At 36.8% G+C, this 19,300-nt stretch overlaps 1 long non-coding RNA gene across 1 annotated transcript; it reads left to right on the top strand.

The window, feature by feature from the left end:
• Positions 1-665: 665 nt before the first annotated feature.
• On the top strand, positions 666-6,461 carry LOC309512460. The gene is made up of 3 exons (XR_014211040.1): positions 666-753; positions 3,881-4,056; positions 6,213-6,461. It is a non-coding gene; the product is annotated as an uncharacterized lncRNA (long non-coding RNA).
• Positions 6,462-19,300: the final 12,839 nt, after the last annotated feature.

Here is a 19,300-nt window from a genome sequence, read left to right as displayed (position 1 = left end):
ATAATTGAAATGTCACTTTTGATTCATTTAATGTGTCCTTGCTGATTAAAAGTGTTAATTTATTTAAATAAAATCTCACTGACCCCAAACTTTTGAACAGTAGTGTAAACGTGAATATGAAGGCTATCCCTTGATTTTCCATCACTCCAAAAATCCATTAGCAAATGACACATAATTAAAAAAAATTGACACCATCAAGATTGCAGGCTAATAAATGTATAAGATAAAAATACATGTTTTAGGTCCTGTAACTTTAAATGTTCCTGCAGTGTGACAATGAATTTTTATCTCCTCTCTTCTCATCATTTGACTTGAGGGATTTTGCAGAGTGATCCTCTTGTAATGAGTGCTGTCAGATGCAGCGCCGTTGTAAAGCGCAGTTCTTTAATTCCAGGTGATTAAAATAGGCCTGGCTCAGACTGGCCAGACCCGAGGGCCTGGGGGTTTTGTTTAGGGACAAGCTCTATATTAAACGTCCTATAACAGAAATGTCACACCATCACTGTGTAGAATAGATGCTTTGGGAGAGAGACAACGTGAAATAACAAAGTGTTGATTCAATCCTTATTGTCTCCAGTTCAAGGTAGCATGTGTAATGCACCTGTGTTATCTCTCTCTCTCTCTCTCTCTCTCTCTCTCTCTCTCTCTCTGTTTTTCGATGTTGAAGAGCATGGCAATGGCCAACAGGACATCTCTACCTGCTGACGTCACTTCAAAATCCCCCTGTCCTCCAATGCTGGCTTCAGCGGCTCAGTAGGTGCTGCTCTTGTGCTACATATGCAAACAAATTTCACTTATTCACTATAATAGAAAGCTGAATTTGTCACATGATCCTTTAGAAATCATTCTAATATGATGATTTGATGCTCAAGAAATGTTCCTTATTATTACACTTGAAAACGGTTGGTTGGGCTGTGTATATGCATATTGGGCTGTTTAAACTGTGCTACTTTTTTTCAGGATTCTTTGATGAGAATACATTTTAAAATGACAGCATTTAATTGAAATATAAATCTTTTGTAACATAATAAGTCTTTATTGTCACTTTTGATACATTTATGCATCCTTGATGAATAACAGTGTTAATTTCCACCCCTCACACAGTTAATTTTTTTTACCTTTAGAGTTTCAACAGCTTGTCACTGGGGAAGTACCCTTAAAAGGACATCTTTGTAAATTTTTTACTCCTAAAAGGTGCATATTAGTATCTTAGAGTACAAATACATTCCTTAAGCTTAAGGTACTACTATTAACCTTTTTGTGGTAAAAAAAAAAAAAAAAGGTACAAAGATGTCCTTTTAAGGGTACTTCCCCAGTGACAAGCTGTTGTACCCCTAAAGGTAAAATTGTACACCCCTTTTCTCTGAAAAAATAATAGTTAAATCTGACCCCAAACTTTTGAACGGTATTGTGTGTGTATATACATTTGAACATTCTTAAAAAACATTCACATTTTATTTACTCTCTCCAGACAAAGATCAGGCAATGTTAAGCTCTTGACAGTGTGAGGAAACAGCTTTACATTCAATCGGTTGTGAGCGGGGTTGGCAGATAAGCAGCGTTTTTTTGTCTGAAATGATAAGGCTAAGAAAGCAAACATATTACAGGGCTCGAATTTCTGTATCTATTGCTTCCCAATACCCCACGTCCAATAATTCATTCATTTGCAGCGTGTGAGGATGCCGCTTCCATCCGTACATACATCGCACTGATAAGAGATCTGGCGGCAGAATTGGTAATACAGAGTGAATGGGACACTGTTTGAGCTGATTAAATGAATCTGACTCTCTGCCTGGATACAAGAAGTGGATGAGAGAGAGAGAGAGAGAGAAACAGAGAGAGAGGATGATTTTGGTGATATGCACAATTTCATACGACATGTGGCAGCTGCAGTAGAGAGCTGTTAGAGACGGGACGCCCCTCCCTGACCTCTGTGTCATAGATAACAGGGACACTCACAATAGCCAAATGCATCATTACAGACTTGAATAGCATAATGATTGATCTTTTTCAGGTGACGGCTTTGACGGTTACATTTTGGGCCACGCATGTCAGAGAAGATATATATGAAGCAAACATTTGATTAAAACAAGCTGAATTGAATGAGTATTACAGTGATAAGAATCATCATTATGTTTTCTTAATATAGGATGCATTCTAAATGCTGTCTTTGCAGCCTTGAAGGGCTCTATGTATTCAGTTGCTTATTGTACATACAGTATTACTTAATTTCTCTTTTACACTATCGTTCAAAAGTTTAAAGTCAGTATGATTTTTTATTTATTTAAAGAAATTAATAGTTTTATTCAGCAAGGATATATTAAATTGATCAAAAGTGAGCGCAAATACAATTGTTACAAAAACAAATCTATTTCAAATAAATGCTGTTCTTGTGAACTTTTTATTATTTAAATAAATACTGAATATATACTCATATTAAATGTTTTCAACATTGCTAATGATCAGGAATGTTTCAATTCACCTATTAGAATGATTTCTGAAGGATCATGTGACACTGAAGACTGGAGTAATGATGCTGATAATTCAACTTTGGATCACAGAAATAAATTTCATTTTAAAATATATTCAAATAAAACCGTTATTTTAAATGGTAATAATATTTCACAATATCACTTGTCATTACAGTTTTTTTTCTATGAACAAATGCAGTCTTGTTGAGCATAACACATTTTAAGATCTTACCGTACAGTCAACGACAATAAGTGGGAAATATAACTTTTATTCGAAAAGTTGAAAATAATTAAAAAACATTGTGTGTGTGTGTGGCCTGGTAAACCCTACATAATGGGGTTAGTGTAAGGGGAAAGAATATACAGTTTGTACAGTATAAAAATCTTTATGTCTATGGAATGTCCCCATAAAATATGAAAACACAGCGTGTGTATGTATGTGTGTGTTTGTCTTGTTTTTGAGTATAGTCAGATGGACAGACTATGCATTTTAAAATGTATTTGAATTAAAGACACAAATAAACAGAATTTAAACTACAAATTTGCCATTACAAAAGCTATACATAAATAAAAATGTATGAAAAAGTATTTTTAATATTTATCGGTTTGTGTATTACTATTTTTAGACATAAAATGTCAACTATAGGTGAAAGTCCTTCTAAAGTTAAATGACTGGCAGATATACAGTGCATCCAGCTGTACTGTGAGTGTACAGTATTAAAGTACCGCTGATCTTAAATTAATAATGGCTTAAATACAGATTGACTTTAAAGGACATAATACTACACTACTAATGATTCTTTTTATGAGAAAACAAATATTTAATAAATAAGAGCGAGAAAGAGATAGAGAGAGCACATCCATGAGCCAGTTATGGCCTTTATTAGGATAACTCATGATTAGCTACAGTTTAAAATGGGTGTGAAGTGTCATTCAATTACAAATGCCAGAGCAGGTATAGGGATCACTGCAAATATCAAGAGCTCTGTTCTGAATGAGTGTAATGAGGCACTCTGAACTCAGCTATCATTATAGACAGGTCAATCTGAATAATTAGAAAATATTTTAAGGATATATTTAATCCAATCATGGAGTTTTAGTAAATTAACTTATAACACAGATTCAAATGTCAAATGTAGCAAGGCTAATTTGACATTCAGTGAAATATATATATGTTTTTAACCATCTATACCTTTTTTTTAAGTTAAAGTCAGACATTTTAGTTGACACACTTTTTGATTTGTAACAACAACCGATCAATATTTCGCACTTGCTCATTTCGAGACACTTTATTATAGTGAGGAATATATATATTTCATGCTGTTTTCCGCATGTTTTGAAATTCTAATTCAAGCATGGCAATACATTTTCCATTTTCATCTTTTCACCAGTCTACCATTCCATTACAGAAAAACACCGGGAGCAAAAGGTTACCTTCTCTACAGAAACATGTAAACAGACTGAAAGGTCATCAAACAGAGCCCCGTGCCGCTGCGCCCATCTCTAGCGGAGGAGGAATTTAAAAAAGAAAGGTTGTGAGGAAAAGTGGCTGGGCCTTTCAAAAGCACAGTACAGGACGAGAAGGGTAAGTAGAAGAAAGAGAAGCAGAGAGCACACGCTTTCTTCCATATCCACCTCCATAAGTCTCCTGCAACTCAATTGGGCGAATTAGAATAGCAAGCATATATATCAATGTGTAGGACTAACCTTGTTTACCTCTGGCTCTCACGTCTATGCCACTGTTTCATGGTGGTGTAACAACACTCAAAAGCTTTTAAACTTTTGCCCTCAATGTGGGTTGTTCACGGTTAAGTCAGGGCTAAATAAGGGTTCATGATATGCTGAAATATTACACTATATTTGGCCTACTGTACACATACAACACAGTCACATATGACGCTCATTTGTGAAATCACCACCAGGTGGCGCAAAGGGACGATTTGCAACATTGCTCAGTAAGGCTGGAATTGTGAAATTTTTACTTGTAAATGAAAATAAAATAATGAAATAAATTACTGGTGGTAATAATAATAATAATACTATGGCATTATAAAATGTAATCACGGCTAATTATTTATAATATAAATGCTTAATGTTCCAGCTATTTGACTACTTTTACAGTGCGTGAAGTGTGCTTGCTTTTTTACTGTACAGTATTTTAGGTGTGCATTATGCCATACAATTAATTAAATGATAGAAAAGGTGGATTACTCTGAATGGGAATGAGTGATATAGCAACACATTATTTACTTTGTCAATATTGTGACCAAATTATTGTGACCAAATTATTAAAAAATCAAACGTTTGAAACAAAAATTTTGTACAAAAATGCGTGATAAGACGACTAAATGATAAACATGAGACGGTCTTGATTTTGAAAACTTTTTCACATATTGCATGGGATTATTTCAGCGACAACAGAATAATATAATGGCGTTTCGTTTCAAATGACGCTAGTGACATGGATTAGACGAGCAATAGAAACAGAAGAGGAATATAAACCAGAGATGACACCTAAAATGGCTGCTGATTTATCGCTGTAGTGAGTTTGGTACTGGGCTTCCATGTATATTAGCGCAACAAATCTGGGTCCATTTAGCAAGGAGATGCTCATACATACATCACCAGTTTCAGCTCCAAGCCAAGGTCAGAACTCATTGCATCAATCTTTTCAGCAGAGGCTACTCCACACAAGGGCAGGTTTGTAACTGTCGCCACGGTAATAGAATCTTTTTTTCCTTCTGCTTCATCTTTTCTCTTATCATGTGAAATATATATTCAACTTCTCCTCTTTCCCTCATTCTCTTCCATTGCATTTTTTTTTATCTTTAAAACATTGGGTGAACCTCATTCTTTTTCTTGCAGACACATGCTCTGAGGATCATAGATTTTTAACGCTTTCATTTCTGGCCCTGTCAGGGGGCCTTTATAACAAATAACAATCCAAAAAGCCTTGACCTCCTGAAATATCTGGGTTTTCCTTTAAAAAAAGAAAAGAAATGTGTTTATATTTCTATATAACGTGTATGTACTGTTATACTATTATTATTTTATACTGGGTTTCTATGTATGTGTATGCATAATATAAAAAAAAAAAAAGAAATTAACACTTTATTCTGCAAGGATGCATTACAGTTTTTCTCGATTGCTAACACACTATAACTGGTCCAATTCAGTTGGCCCAATTTCCCAAAACATTCATTCATTTCTAGAAACAAAGACACGTTTCTAAAAACGTTTAACGCATTTTAGCTGTTTTCACACACGTTCCAATTTTCTCAATATTTTCTTTGCACGGGGTTAACCGTTCTCATTCAGAAAACACAAGTACACAATATAATTACCTCAAGTGTCACACTGTAAACTCTAATAACACACATTTATCCATGTGTAAACATTAAGTAGCAAAACTGATGATGCCAATCAGAATCTCAGGATAACATATAGGCCCACAGGTGATTGTGTGCTTTGGAGAATGAATCCTAGTGGTGGGACACAATACAAAGCACTATAGTTGACCATGTTCTTGTGCAGGAAGGACCATGAGGGAAGTTGGTCTACAGGCTCATCTACATATAGTCACACACACAGTATAATTACAGTACACAATAGCAGCTCTTTCGATGAGAGAACTTTCACTATTCTATGTACAGTAAATACTATACCACATGTTGTACACCCTCAGACTCATAATTGTCAAACTGATTTGAAGCCAAGTTCTTACATTTCGTATTTTTGCAGAACTGAGAGACGACTGCCTTGGGGAGTGAGAGAAACACCAGAAACAACAAGACTAAGAAACTGCTCTAGTATGGCAAATTGGTCATTACCAGTATACCGTAATGCAATTTGGCAGAGGATGCTGAATTTTTTACTGTACTGTAATTGACAGTATACTGTATTGTATTACATACCAAGTTCTAGTGCTTTTCATCAACTGCAAGATCTCTTTACAGAAGTGTAATGAAAATAAACTTTTCTTAAAGCTTATTGTTGAATTTCACTGTACCTGCACCCCTATATTTATGCTGTATACTGTAATAGACATTACCGTATGGCCTGACCCAGACCTGAAACGAGATGATGAGAACATTGATGCTGATGCTGTTGCTGAGTAACCTGTACATTTGCTGCGTTTGGAAATAAAGCTTTTGAAAATTTAAGGATATTTAACTGTGCACGGACTTTCATGTTTTGTCAGTGTGACGTTTCAAAGGTCAGGTTTTTGTCCAAAACAGCATGCACAGGAATATTGCTTTATCCACTTACGTAAGAGGTATTTATTTGTATTTCTTTTGTCAGGGTCGTCCCTGAAAGAGTTATCAGTCAGTGCTGTGATTTCACAAAAGTTTCAAATTATTGATCTGAAAACCTAGCGTAAAGCGTTTGGTAGCAGTGTTTTGAATTAATCAGTGTGTAACAAACGGTCATGTAGTCTGTGTTTTTGACAGTTTGTGTCTATTGTCTGAGGGCAAAGTTTGAATGTAAAGATTTGAGAAAAGGGTGAGTTGTTCCCAGAACTGTCTAAGCAATTGAGGAAAAAAATGTTTCAGAATGATTTCTGAAGGATCATGTGACACTGCAGACTGGAGTAATGATGTTGAAAATTCAGTTTTGCATCACAGGAATAAATTACATTTTAAAACATATTAAAATAGAAAACAGTTATTTTAAATTGTAATAATATTTCACGATTTTACTGTTTTTGCTGCGTTTAATGTAGCCTTTGTGAAAATAAGAGACTTCTTTCAACATTATAAAATCTTACCGACCCCCACGACACATTACCAAACATAACAGACGACTCATTATGACTACATATTTTATCGTTATGGCTATATACACTCACCTAAAGGATTATTGGGAACACCATACTAATACTGTGTTTGACCCCCTTTCGCCTTCAGAACTGCCTTAATTCTACGTGGCATTGATTCAAGAAGGTGCTGAAAGCATTCTTTAGAAATGTTGGCCCATATTGATAGGATAGCATCTTGCAGTTGATGGAGATTTGTGGGATGCACATCCAGGGCACGAAGCTCCCGTTCCACCACATCCCAAAGATGCTCTATTGGGTTGAGATCTGGTGACTGTGGGGGCCATTTTAGTACAGTGAACTCATTGTCATGTTCAAGAAACCAATTTGAAATGATTCGATCATTGTGACATGGTGCATTATCCTGCTGGAAGTAGCCATCAGAGGATGGGTACATGGTGGTCATAAAGGGATGGACATGGTCAGAAACAATGCTCAGGTAGGCCGTGGCATTTAAACGATGCCCAATTGGCACTAAGGGGCCTAAAGTGTGCCAAGAAAACATCCCCCACACCATTACACCACCACCACCAGCCTGCACAGTGGTAACAAGGCATGATGGATCCAACGCATTCTCATCCTTGGGCGTCATAATACTGACGCTTTTGACATTTCGTCTACATCGAACGCACATGGCACCCTTTAGCGTCAATATGAGACGCACAGAGCTTTGTTCGGTTATGGGTAGGTTTAGGTGTAGTGTAGGGATAGGGTTAGACCGCTAGGAGGCGCCTTCTGGCCCATTTCTATCTGCGTCTCATATTGACGCTAAAGGGTGCCATGTGCGTTTGATGTAGACGAAATGTCAAAAGCGTCAATATATGACGCCTTGGGATGAGAACGGGCTGGATGGATCCATGTTCTCATTCTGTTTACGCTAAATTCTGACTCCACCATCTGAATGTCTCAACAGAAATCGAGACCCATCAGACCAGGCAACATTTTTCAGTCTTCAACTGTCCAATTTTGGTGAGCTCGTGCAAATTGTAGCCTCTTTTTCCTATTTTTAGTGGAGATGAGTGGTACCCGGTGGGGTCTTCTGCTGTTGTAGCCCATCCGCCTCAAGGTTGTGCGTGTTGTGGCTTCACAAATGCTTTGCTGCATACCTCGGTTGTAACGAGTGGTTATTTCAGTCAAAGTTGCTCTTCTATCAGCTTGAATCAGTCGGCCCATTCTCCTCTGACCTCTAGCATCAACAAGGCATTTTCGCCCACAGGACTGCCGCATACTGGATGTTTTTCCCTTTTCACACCATTCTTTGTAAACCCTAGAAATGGTTGTGCGTGAAAATCCCAGTAACTGAGCAGATTGTGAAATACTCAGACCGGCCCGTCTGGCACCAACAACCATGCCACGCTCAAAATTGCTTAAATCACCTTTCTTTCCCATTCTGACATTCAGTTTGGAGTTCAGGAGATTGTCTTGACCAGGACCACACCCCTAAATGCATTGAAGCAACTGCCATGTGATTGGTTGATTAGATAATTGCATTAATGAGAAATTGAACAGGTGTTCCTAATAATCCATTAGGTGTGTGTATATTCCTTATATACATTTAAATAAATGTATTTTGTGTTATTGTACAGCTTGTCAGGCTCAGTTCTTATTCATCTGAAAAGAGAGAACATTTATCACAAAAAAGTGATACGGGTTCAGAACAGCAAGAGGGAGAGTGATGACATAATTTCTTTTTTTTGGGTGAACCAACCCTTTAAGTGTAAAATATGAACAGCATTTTTTTACAGCATCTTTGCTACTGCCTACTCCAGAGTCTGAATATCTGAAGATAAATTTGGTTTGAGCAATTGTGCTGAGTCAATATTAGCTATTGTGATTACTCCTGCAAAAGTGTGTTATGCTTTATGTAAGATTAATACTAAAATCAATCACCCACAGAGCACTTTATGTGTACAAGTCCATTTAGTGAGAGGGGGGAGAAAAAAAAAGAGTGGGAGGGAGAGAAGAGAAGAGAAGTGAGTAAATATATAAATAAAAAAACAGCACCTCATTTAATTGATGAACTTGACCTGCTTTTCCTTGATGCCAATTTTCATTTGATCTATAAAAATATGCTTGAGTGACATTATGTGACAGCATCTTAATCACTGTGAGAGTAAATAAGAATAATTTATGCTGGTTGATTGTGGGCAGAGGGCCATGAATCAGTGCTACGTCAAATATAACACCAGGTGCATTGATGAGGTGGAGAGGCCGCAGACAGCAGATTGGGCTGTAAAGGGAGTAGAGGCGGGAAACACTGACACTCTTACCCCACTCCCAGCATGCAACAGAGGACACTAGTGGCTAATCTTGGCATCAAAACCTGTGCATGAAGAATGAGTTGTGTTGAGTATGTAATTCTAGGAGATCCAGAACTCTTAAACAAACAAACAAATAAAATAATAAGAATTGTTGATTGCAAAAAGTAATACAATTAAAAATATAACATTTATAATATAAAATATGAAAAATTATATTAAATTATATTAAATTGTGTCACACGTTTTGCCCCAATAAAGAGTTTAATAGGTCAACAGATGTGAACCCACTCCCCCACCCCCCAACAAAAACAGTAAATTTTTAACCTAAAATTCATAGCATAGACAAATTAAATAAATTTAAAACTAAGCATCTCATTTCCTCTGCAGTAATTAATAAATCATATCACGTTCACATTCATAGTTATTCCTTAGGGGTTGCACATGGCTGCATTGATCTTCCCTTCAGGTCTCTCTCTCTCTCTGTGTGTGTGTGTGTGTGTGTGTGTGTGTGTGTGTGTGTGTGTGTGTGTGTGTGTCATCACAGGGAAAGTCCCTCAGATAAAGTCCATCATGGAGATGGCTTCTGACAAATATGTCGAGTGTGGCGAAGACATGACAGCTGTCAGTCAAGGCCTAGGCACTGGGAGGTAGAACATTTTGCATTTTGTTGGCCACGAGGTTCGGTTTAAGCAGGGACTGAGTGAATGGCAGCGGCAAACTTAGTTTGCACAGAAATGGCAGGGTCACATACAGTAAAATACATATTTTTGTTAACGTAAAGGTACACTATGTAACTAGCGGTTAAAAAAACATTTTGCGGAAGAACATTGTTTTGGTTGTGCTTTGGCTCTGCGTGACAGATCAATATGGTTATCCTACTGCTCATAAAACATTCACTACTAGGCTCAATAGATGTAACCAGTTTAGATGGAAAGGATCTCAAGCTGACTAGCTGAACATGTTACTGTAGCTTTACCCATTAATAGACACAGTACTTCCTTGAAAATGAATTCCAGCACAGCTACAACAAACATAATGAAATGACCCTTCACAATAGATAATGCTATACAGTGAATTCTGTTAGAAAGCTACATATGGTGATATATCTGTTCAATAAAATTCCTTACTCAACTGTTCAGTAATAAAAACGCCATCTTCGCGTCACTTTTACATTTCAAATCCCTCAGTTCTTGCCATCTCTGAAAAGCCAAGCCAATCTTGATTCTCGTTTTATTACGAGCTCTATCTCGTTCTATTTTTTGCATGCAGAAGCTCATCCTATTACCATTTAAAAAAACAACAACAACAAGCAATTCCCTGGAGGTTCAAGATTTGGTGTGCTCCACATCAACCTTTCTTGCTCATTGTGACAACTAAACTATACCACTCACACATGTCTTAAAGTAGACGGAGCAACTTTCCTTTATTTGCGGATATGATGAAACGCACGGACTAGTGACATATTAAAATTCCTATGAAAACCACCCCGACATGGTCTAACATAAAAACATTTAAAATAGATGTACCATAGTGAATCAGGGTTAGACAAACACATTTTGGAAGAAGGATTGATGATGTATTAACTGATTATTTCAATTTTGTTCATTTAAAAAAAAGAACCCAATTCGGTTAGTTAGGGATCCAGTGTTTTGGATCCAAAAGTAAGTGCACTTATTAGTAAATAGATGTTTGGATCCAAAAGTCATATAGTTAGGGCTCCAAAGTTAACCTAAAGTCAACCTATTTTACTTCTATAATGTAATTCTGATTGAAACAGGATATTCAAAGAAAATGTGCACAGATGAATTGTTCACAGCAAGAGCACGGGCCAGTTGCATGAACTTAGCCTTTATGTTAAGACTAGAACTAGTTTGACCAACTTGCAGTGACAAGAGGTAATCAGTCTTACTCTCCGATTAAAATTTGTCCAATCTACCTTATGTAACTGTCTTTAAAAAGTTAGGACCAGTGTTGAAGAAAAATAAATAAATGTCTAACTAGTAAGACTAGTCTAAGCAGTTTGTGCAACAGGCCACAGGAACATTCATTTATAGAAAGTAAGCAGGTGAATTTTCAAACATGAGAAAATGTCATTATCCGAGAACTTTTATTATTATTTCAGGGAAGATGTATGTTTATTAATTTAGCAGATACTTTTATCCAAGGTGACTTAATGAGATTTGCTCAGACAAAGATTTGTGTGTTTTCCTCAGCGTTATTGTGATTAACAAAAGACAATGACCAGATTCTTGTTTTTGCAAGGGGCAGCAGAAACAAAAGACAAATACATTTTAATGTTGCTGCCTTCATGTGGCATACAGTATAAGGAGAACGCATGGCATATCATCCTGCATTGCTGTACTATATTCCGTCAGTCATCAATGGCCACGTCTTTATGTCTGCTTTCGATCTCTGCCTTCAAAGGCCATTAGCAGTCTTCCCTTTTGAGAGGAGAAAGGCACGAGCTCTAGTCCTTGAGTTCTTCTCGCGCTAACACAAAATGACATGTTTCCAATGAGTGAACTGATAATCCCTTCTATTTGTTTTCTGCTCTGCGGTTAACAAGTTTCATTAAACAAATAAGGCTGTAATATTTCTGCTGACATTTTACAACTAGCTGTTGCTTGAGAGAGTGAGATGTACAGATCTAAAGTTTTCAGCTGTATGTTAATCATCAGAAAGGTTTATTTTTCATGCCAGAACAGTCTCATTGGGGAAACATTACTGCAATTGTTATCTTGCACCACAATAATTTGAAAGTGTCTGAAAACATTGAATATTACCACGTGTTCGAATGAATGTTTGGTTTAACTGCAACATATAGTTTAATATAGTTATATGCTAGACTTGAACACGGGTATCTATCAAGAGAGATGTGTTTACCCCTCTTAATCTGTCTTCAAAGAGGAGGACAAGTCCTTCTGGAGGACACATGCTGGGCCCGGCATCTTCTGTGCTGTTGGGGATGATCCTTGGCCCCAGTTTTTAGAGACACTGGTGTTCCCCCTTCTCGAAAACAGCTGTCCTCCCCACTCAGCATTTATCTTCTCTGATCTGCCCCAACCTTTTAGTGCTTTCTCATCTGACAGATTCCAGACACACCAAGTCAAACTTCACTGGGAGCTAATATCGCATGCATATACACACTAACACTTATCCTGCTGGCCAGACCTCCAGTGCCACGGGATCCTGTCGAGAGCTTGGCCATATTCTTTTCTACAGGACGGTGGTTGTGATGCAGCCACAAGAGAACAAATGAGACTTTAAAACGGTATACATCCTTGTTTTCTAGTAAATCTAAACATATCTAAAATTAGATACTTGAGAAGCAATATTAGGGGAAGATTTAAATATTTATAAGATTAAGATTTAAATATATTATAAAAAAAATAATAATAAAAAAAACGAATGTAAATATAGTCTTTTTTTTTACTATTTTACTATTTAATTTAATGGACATTTAAACAAAATAATACTTTGTTTTTTGCAACAGTATAATCTATTATAAATTCTCCCTATAATAATAATATGATTCCTACTAATGAAAACTTAATTGGATAAACTAAGATATTTAAAGTTTTATATACTTCTACTTGCCCATCAGGAAAAACAATCAAAAACATACCTCATGCTGTTAAAATATAAGACAAACATTTGCAGACATATTTATTTTTTTACACAAATGACAAAATATTTTGATCTCTCAGAATGATAAATTAGATATTTCCCCATATTTGCTGGATTTTTTTAATAGAAAAAAACAACAACTGGCATTAATTGAATCCTGGAGATGTAGTGCAGGTACTGCAGCTTGTTGACTGTTCACTGTCCACTCAAATGTTCATCTATCATACAGGAGCAAACTGCAGAAATGCATAATATTTTTAAAATGTTGATTAGTGAACCTTGTGCCGCAGTTTATCAAGGTAATACATCACCAGTGATGAGATATTAATCTCTGGATGAGCCATAACCGTTTCTTCCCCTCTGACAGGTCTAGAGCTCACAGGACTTTAATATGACAACGGAGCTCCGAGAGCCATCTCGGAAAATTAATTAAAAACCGAATCAAACCTGGTAGAAAACACAACCAACACTTAATGAGGACTCAACGCCATGAATCAGCCAGCCACCGCAACAGGAGCTTTATATATCCACCGCCACACTTTTAGATGTGCAGTGATGTATTAGCCCTGCGTGTCATGTACAAATGTGGTGTGCTTTTAATGTATTGATAACACAAACGCACACGCACACACACACAAGCACGCACACACACATTAAAAAATGCAGCTGGACAAGTAAAACAATGAAAGCACCTGACTGACAACAAAGACAACTCTTTTATTCCAGTTAAAAATGAAGTTAATGCAAAAATTAAACAATACAATGCCACAAAGCAAATTTAGATTTGATGAGCCAATAAGTCTCTGTGTTTGTGCCACTAATCACGTTAATTGATCTTTCTTTTGTGGCACAGGAGCTGGGCTCAGATTGCATTAGGCATAATGAGGATTTAATGTGGGGTCAAGAGCAGGCCGGGGTCCTACCTTGTCAGGACATTGAGGGAGACTGTGTTTGTTTACACCCCGCTAGGCTCACCGTTCCACACAACAACTGCACCAGGGGACGGCACGGGGAGGGGACGGCACGGGGAGGGGACGGCACGGGGAGGGGACGGCACGGGGAGGGGCCCACATTGGCTGAATGTTCTCGCAAATGTACTTTGAAAATAAAGAAACCATTTGTTTTTGATTTATTTATTAATTTTTTTGGTTGAATAAAAATTAATATTTAATTAAATGTGTTTATTTATTTAGTAAATTTTTTTGTTTATTTTCTGAGGATAAACAACTATAAATATTTTAAAATATTTTTTAATTTGTTCTACAGCAGAACAGGAAACAAATAACATTTATTTATACTTACATTCATTTATTTATATGTACACAATACCCTTTTTTTCATTCTTTTTTTTACCAAAAACCTTATGAAGGATATTTAAAATATATTCCTACATTCCTACATACCATATATAAGCTACATTCCTGTATGCGTGTGTGTGTGTTTGTTAATATGATCTATGAGGACACAAATGTGTATAATGACATGGGTATTACACTGGTATTACAATGTAAACGTGGTTTATGAGGACCTCGTAATTAAAATTGGCTTAAAAACATACTAAACAATGTTTTATTAAAATGTAAAAAATGCAGAAAGTCTTCGGTTTAGGGGTAGAGTTAGGGTTAGGGGATAGAATATACAGTATGTATGTACAGTAAACCATTACGCCTATTGAATGTCCTCATATTGATAGGTGCACCAACGTGTGTATGTGTGTTTGTGTGCACACAACTCCTGAGGTCATGCCACACTTTTCATGACAAAGGGCATGGTGAACCCAGCTCTCCCGTCTGGTGAACAATCCCAGCCCTGTCTGTCTTTCCTCTACAGATCAGCCCACACAAAAGACCAGATTCAGCTGTTTATGAACCCCTCTGCCTCTCTATTCATCTAGTGCTGCCATTATTCCAAGGTCATGCCAAAGAGCTGGATTTAGAAAGCCCTAACTGAAGTCCAATTAGATTCACAGTCCTTTCCACACAGCCCAACACTAACATGAAACTCTTTTTTTTCTCTCCTGTTGGACAGGTGACCTCTATTTAAGAGATACCCAGATAGAAGAGATGCATTGAAATGAAATGTAACTTATACAATAACAGGGAAGAAGATCGGATTAGTTTCCCTTTCATGCCGTTTTTGTTTTTGCTTTAGACTAGGACAGAAAAGATTGCGAGTGCATTTGGAAATGAATTAGATATATATTTTTTTCTATCACAACTGGTTCTGAAAGCTTCTTATTTTGAAGTTAAGAGACCTGAAAGGGAGGAACAAAAACACCAAGTGATATCATGCTTCAGGTATTAATGAGAATTTCATTTTGATAAACTGATGGAGAGATGTTTGAAATATATAATAAAGTTGTCATCCAACGGAGTGGAAAAAAACTCAGGGCAATGTTTACCCTTTTAGAAACGGTTCCTGAAATGTCAGGAAAGCCTCTGCCATCTTTTGGCACTAACGGAGAAAAAGCCTTGATCCTCGAGGCCATTTTCAACAAAGCATGTTGAAAGCACCTCTTTTCAAATATAGCGGAAAAGACGGACAGTTATAAGGTGAAACAAAATCCATTTAGGCTTTTAGACTGAGCAAGTTAAATCGAACACAGAATCTTATCGCAGTTACCCTTTCCTTTGGTTTAGCAGCGTATCAAGCGATAGAGTAAAGCCATTTCTAATGTTTACTCATTAACTCAGAGGACAGACGGTAGACAGGGACTTGCAACTCCAAAGGGGACAGCTCCTCTAACTGTGTCTCCTTGATAAGTTTGCATTTCAAAAGACCTTGGTCTAATCCATTAGGGGGGCTAGGAAAACAAGATGTTCCTCTCCAGTTTGGCTAATTAGCTTTTTTTTCCCCTCCTCGTCAGAGCAGTCCATATTCTTAAAGTGCTGTTGGGATCCAGATGTGTAACTAGGCTAATGACTGACTGACTAACAAAGAAAAATGGATGCCCAATTCTTGAGCAGCGATGGAAGTCTCTGGTAGTCAGTGCCCATTTTAGGCCCACAGAGTTAATCACCCTGAGCGCTTTGCCAAATGCATCTTTACATCCATTTAGTGACATTTAGGTCTGGTAAGTCAGACAGATGTTTGTTTTAGTGGTGATGTGGTAAGTATTGGACAACACTTTGTCTAGCCCTGAGTTTGACTTATAGTAATCTGTTTAAAGGGGTCATTTGTAACCGAGTTAGAAAGAAAGAAAGATGGAAAGAAAGATAGAAAGAAAAAAAAGAAAGAAAAAAAGAAATTTGCCAATTTGTTATTGCCATCAATGGCCAATTTTAAGATTTTATTCTATCAGATTTGTTCTTTCTCACTGTGAAGTTCCTACTGTGGTGGAGTGGCAAACATGTTATTAGTCCGTTGATTCAAAATGATTTTAAATATGCAACATTTTTGGGTTCAGTAAGAATTTTTGATAAATGTTTTTGAAATAAGTCTCTATGCTCACCAAGGTTCCATTTATTTGATCAAAAATTCAGTCACAAACAGAAATATTGTGACATATTATTGCACTTAAAAATAACTGTTTTCTATTTTAATGTATTTTAAAATGTAATTTATTCCTGTGATGAAAAAGCTGCATTTTTTGCATCATTACTCCAGTCCTCAGTGTCAGATAATCCTTCAGAAATCATTATAATATGCTGATTTGGTGCTCAAGAAACATTATAGGTGTCATTTTTATAAAATAACTTGTTGCAGTAATGAAGAATGAAGGAGTTTATTTTCAATGCTACATGTTTGTTGTGGTTGTTATCAAATTGCATTTGTTATTAAAGTATCAAACTAAAAGTGTCACCACGTTATCTGCTTACTTTCAAACTCTAAAAGATGATGCTAAATTATCTGTGCATAACATAATTAATATTCATGAGATTAGCCATCATCATTTTGTGAGGTCACGCCCAGCCAATCAATCACCTGAACCCAAACTCAGTTATTTTTAGGCCACTTCATCCTTATAAACTAACAGATGTTGATTCAGATGGAAGATTAACTTTATTTAGAGGAAATTCATCTCTGTGTAAGATGAATTCATGTGTTTTAGATAATATGAACACTTAAAGTTTACTGTAAGACCAGTATGCTAATGAGCATCTTATGTGACACATTCTAGGTCCGCCCTCCATGTGTTAGCAGGGATGTCCCAGGCCTAGCGTCGCCCACAGGGTGAGGGCAGGGAGATGGGTGGCTGATGCAGACTGCAGTGGTTGTGCTACCTATCTTCCTCTTGAAACAAAGCGGAGCTGACAGAGGCCACCTCAGGAGACGGCTCACTCTCCATCACAGCGCTGAGAGGAAGAGGCAGGGTCTGTCAGGGGTCCCTTACCACCGCAGAGAGCTACGGACCCCCATCCTGCTGCTGTCTCCACTGCACACATGTACCATCCATACATTGAGGAAGGATACAGGTATACAGTACAGGCAGCAATAGCCGATGTGTCTTACGAGTATAAGGGAGACTGGGGCAAGTGGTCACATGATCACAGGGACTATGAGGTTTTTAGGTAAGTTGTGTGCCACACTAAAATGCCAACATTTATATATAAACTACCTTTCAGAAGACTTTGGAGTTGATTCGATTTAGAAGTCTCTTATGCTCACCAAGGCTATGTATTTATCCAAAATACAGTAAAAACAGGAATATTGTGAAATATTATTACAATTTAAAATAACTGTTTTCCATTGTAATTATGTTAAAATATAATTTATTCCTGTGATGGCAAAGCTTTTTTTTTTAGCAGCCAACATTACTCAGGTCTTCAGTGTCACATGACCCTTCAAATATCATTCTAATATGCTGATTTGCTGCTAATGAAAAATGTCTTATTATAATACATTTTGAAAACAGTTGTGCTGCTCAATAATTTTGTGGAAACAGTGATTTAAAAAATAAATAAATTGAAACATCATAAACGACATTCATATGTGTTTATACACAATATAAAAACAAAAATATAAAAGGAAGGTTACAACAATTTTAAACCATTGTTGGAAAAATAAATATTGTAGTTTATGTAATTTATGTATGGTTTGGTACTTTTGTAACCTACATTTTATATTTTCACTTTTTATTTTTATTTTACATTTTATATTTTTCGAACAGTTTTTTTTTGCTGTTTAAATTTGGCCATCAAGTCTTTAATGGGTTGTTTAATTCACACAGAGAAAAAAGGTGTAAAAATAGAGAGGTACAACAGCTTGTCACTGGGACATATTTGTACCTTTTTTTTTCACAAAAAGGTTTATAGTAGTACCTTAAAGGGATAGTTCACTTTGAAATTAAATTTTGGTATGTTTTAGCTTACCTCAAGGGCATCCAAGATGTAGGTGTCTTTTTTTCCGCAGTAGTTTCAATTTTGATATTTTTAGGTCAAACCGTTCTTGTCTGTCAGTCATATAATGCAGGTCTATGGTCACTGTCTCAAAGAGCATGCACAGAGTCCAAATTAAACAATTCCCCATCGTAAGTACACATTGATGGCCTAAGACACGAAACGAGCGGTTTGTGAGAAAACGAACAGTATTTATATTGTTTTTACCTCTTGTACACATCCGAGATCACGTCCGGCGCTTTCCGGTGCTTGCGCAGACTAAGCCAGAATGCGCGCACACGTCACACACCAGGAAGTGCGCGCGCCCTCAGATCACTTGGACGTGGTTGTGTAGAGATAAAAACGATAAAAATACTGTTCATTTTCTCACACAAACCGCTCGTTTCGTGTCTTAGGCCATCAATGTGTACTTACGATGGGGAATTGTTTAATTTGGACTCTGTGCATGCTCTTTGAGACAGTGACCATAGACCTGCATTATATGACTGACAGACAAGAACGGTTTGACCTAAAAATATCAAAATTGAAACTACTGCGGAAAAAAAGACACCCACATCTTGGATGCCCTTGAGGTAAGCTAAAACATACCAAAATTTTATTTCAAAGTGAACTATCCCTTTAACTTTTATACTATAGTAGCACTATGCACCTTTTAGGAGTAAGGAATGTCCTTTTAAGGGCACTGCCCCAGTGAGAAGCTGGTGTACCCCTAAAGGTAAAATTTTTCCTTTTTTCTCAGTGTTGTTTCCATTATCAAGGCATTTTGGCATTTTTATTTTCTGGCCA

This window comes from Leuciscus leuciscus (assembly GCF_965113295.1).
Source record: "Leuciscus leuciscus genome assembly, chromosome: 13".
Taxonomy (NCBI): domain Eukaryota; kingdom Metazoa; phylum Chordata; class Actinopteri; order Cypriniformes; family Leuciscidae; genus Leuciscus; species Leuciscus leuciscus.
Note: the sequence above shows the minus strand (reverse complement) of the source record. Positions and strands in the feature narration are given on the sequence as shown.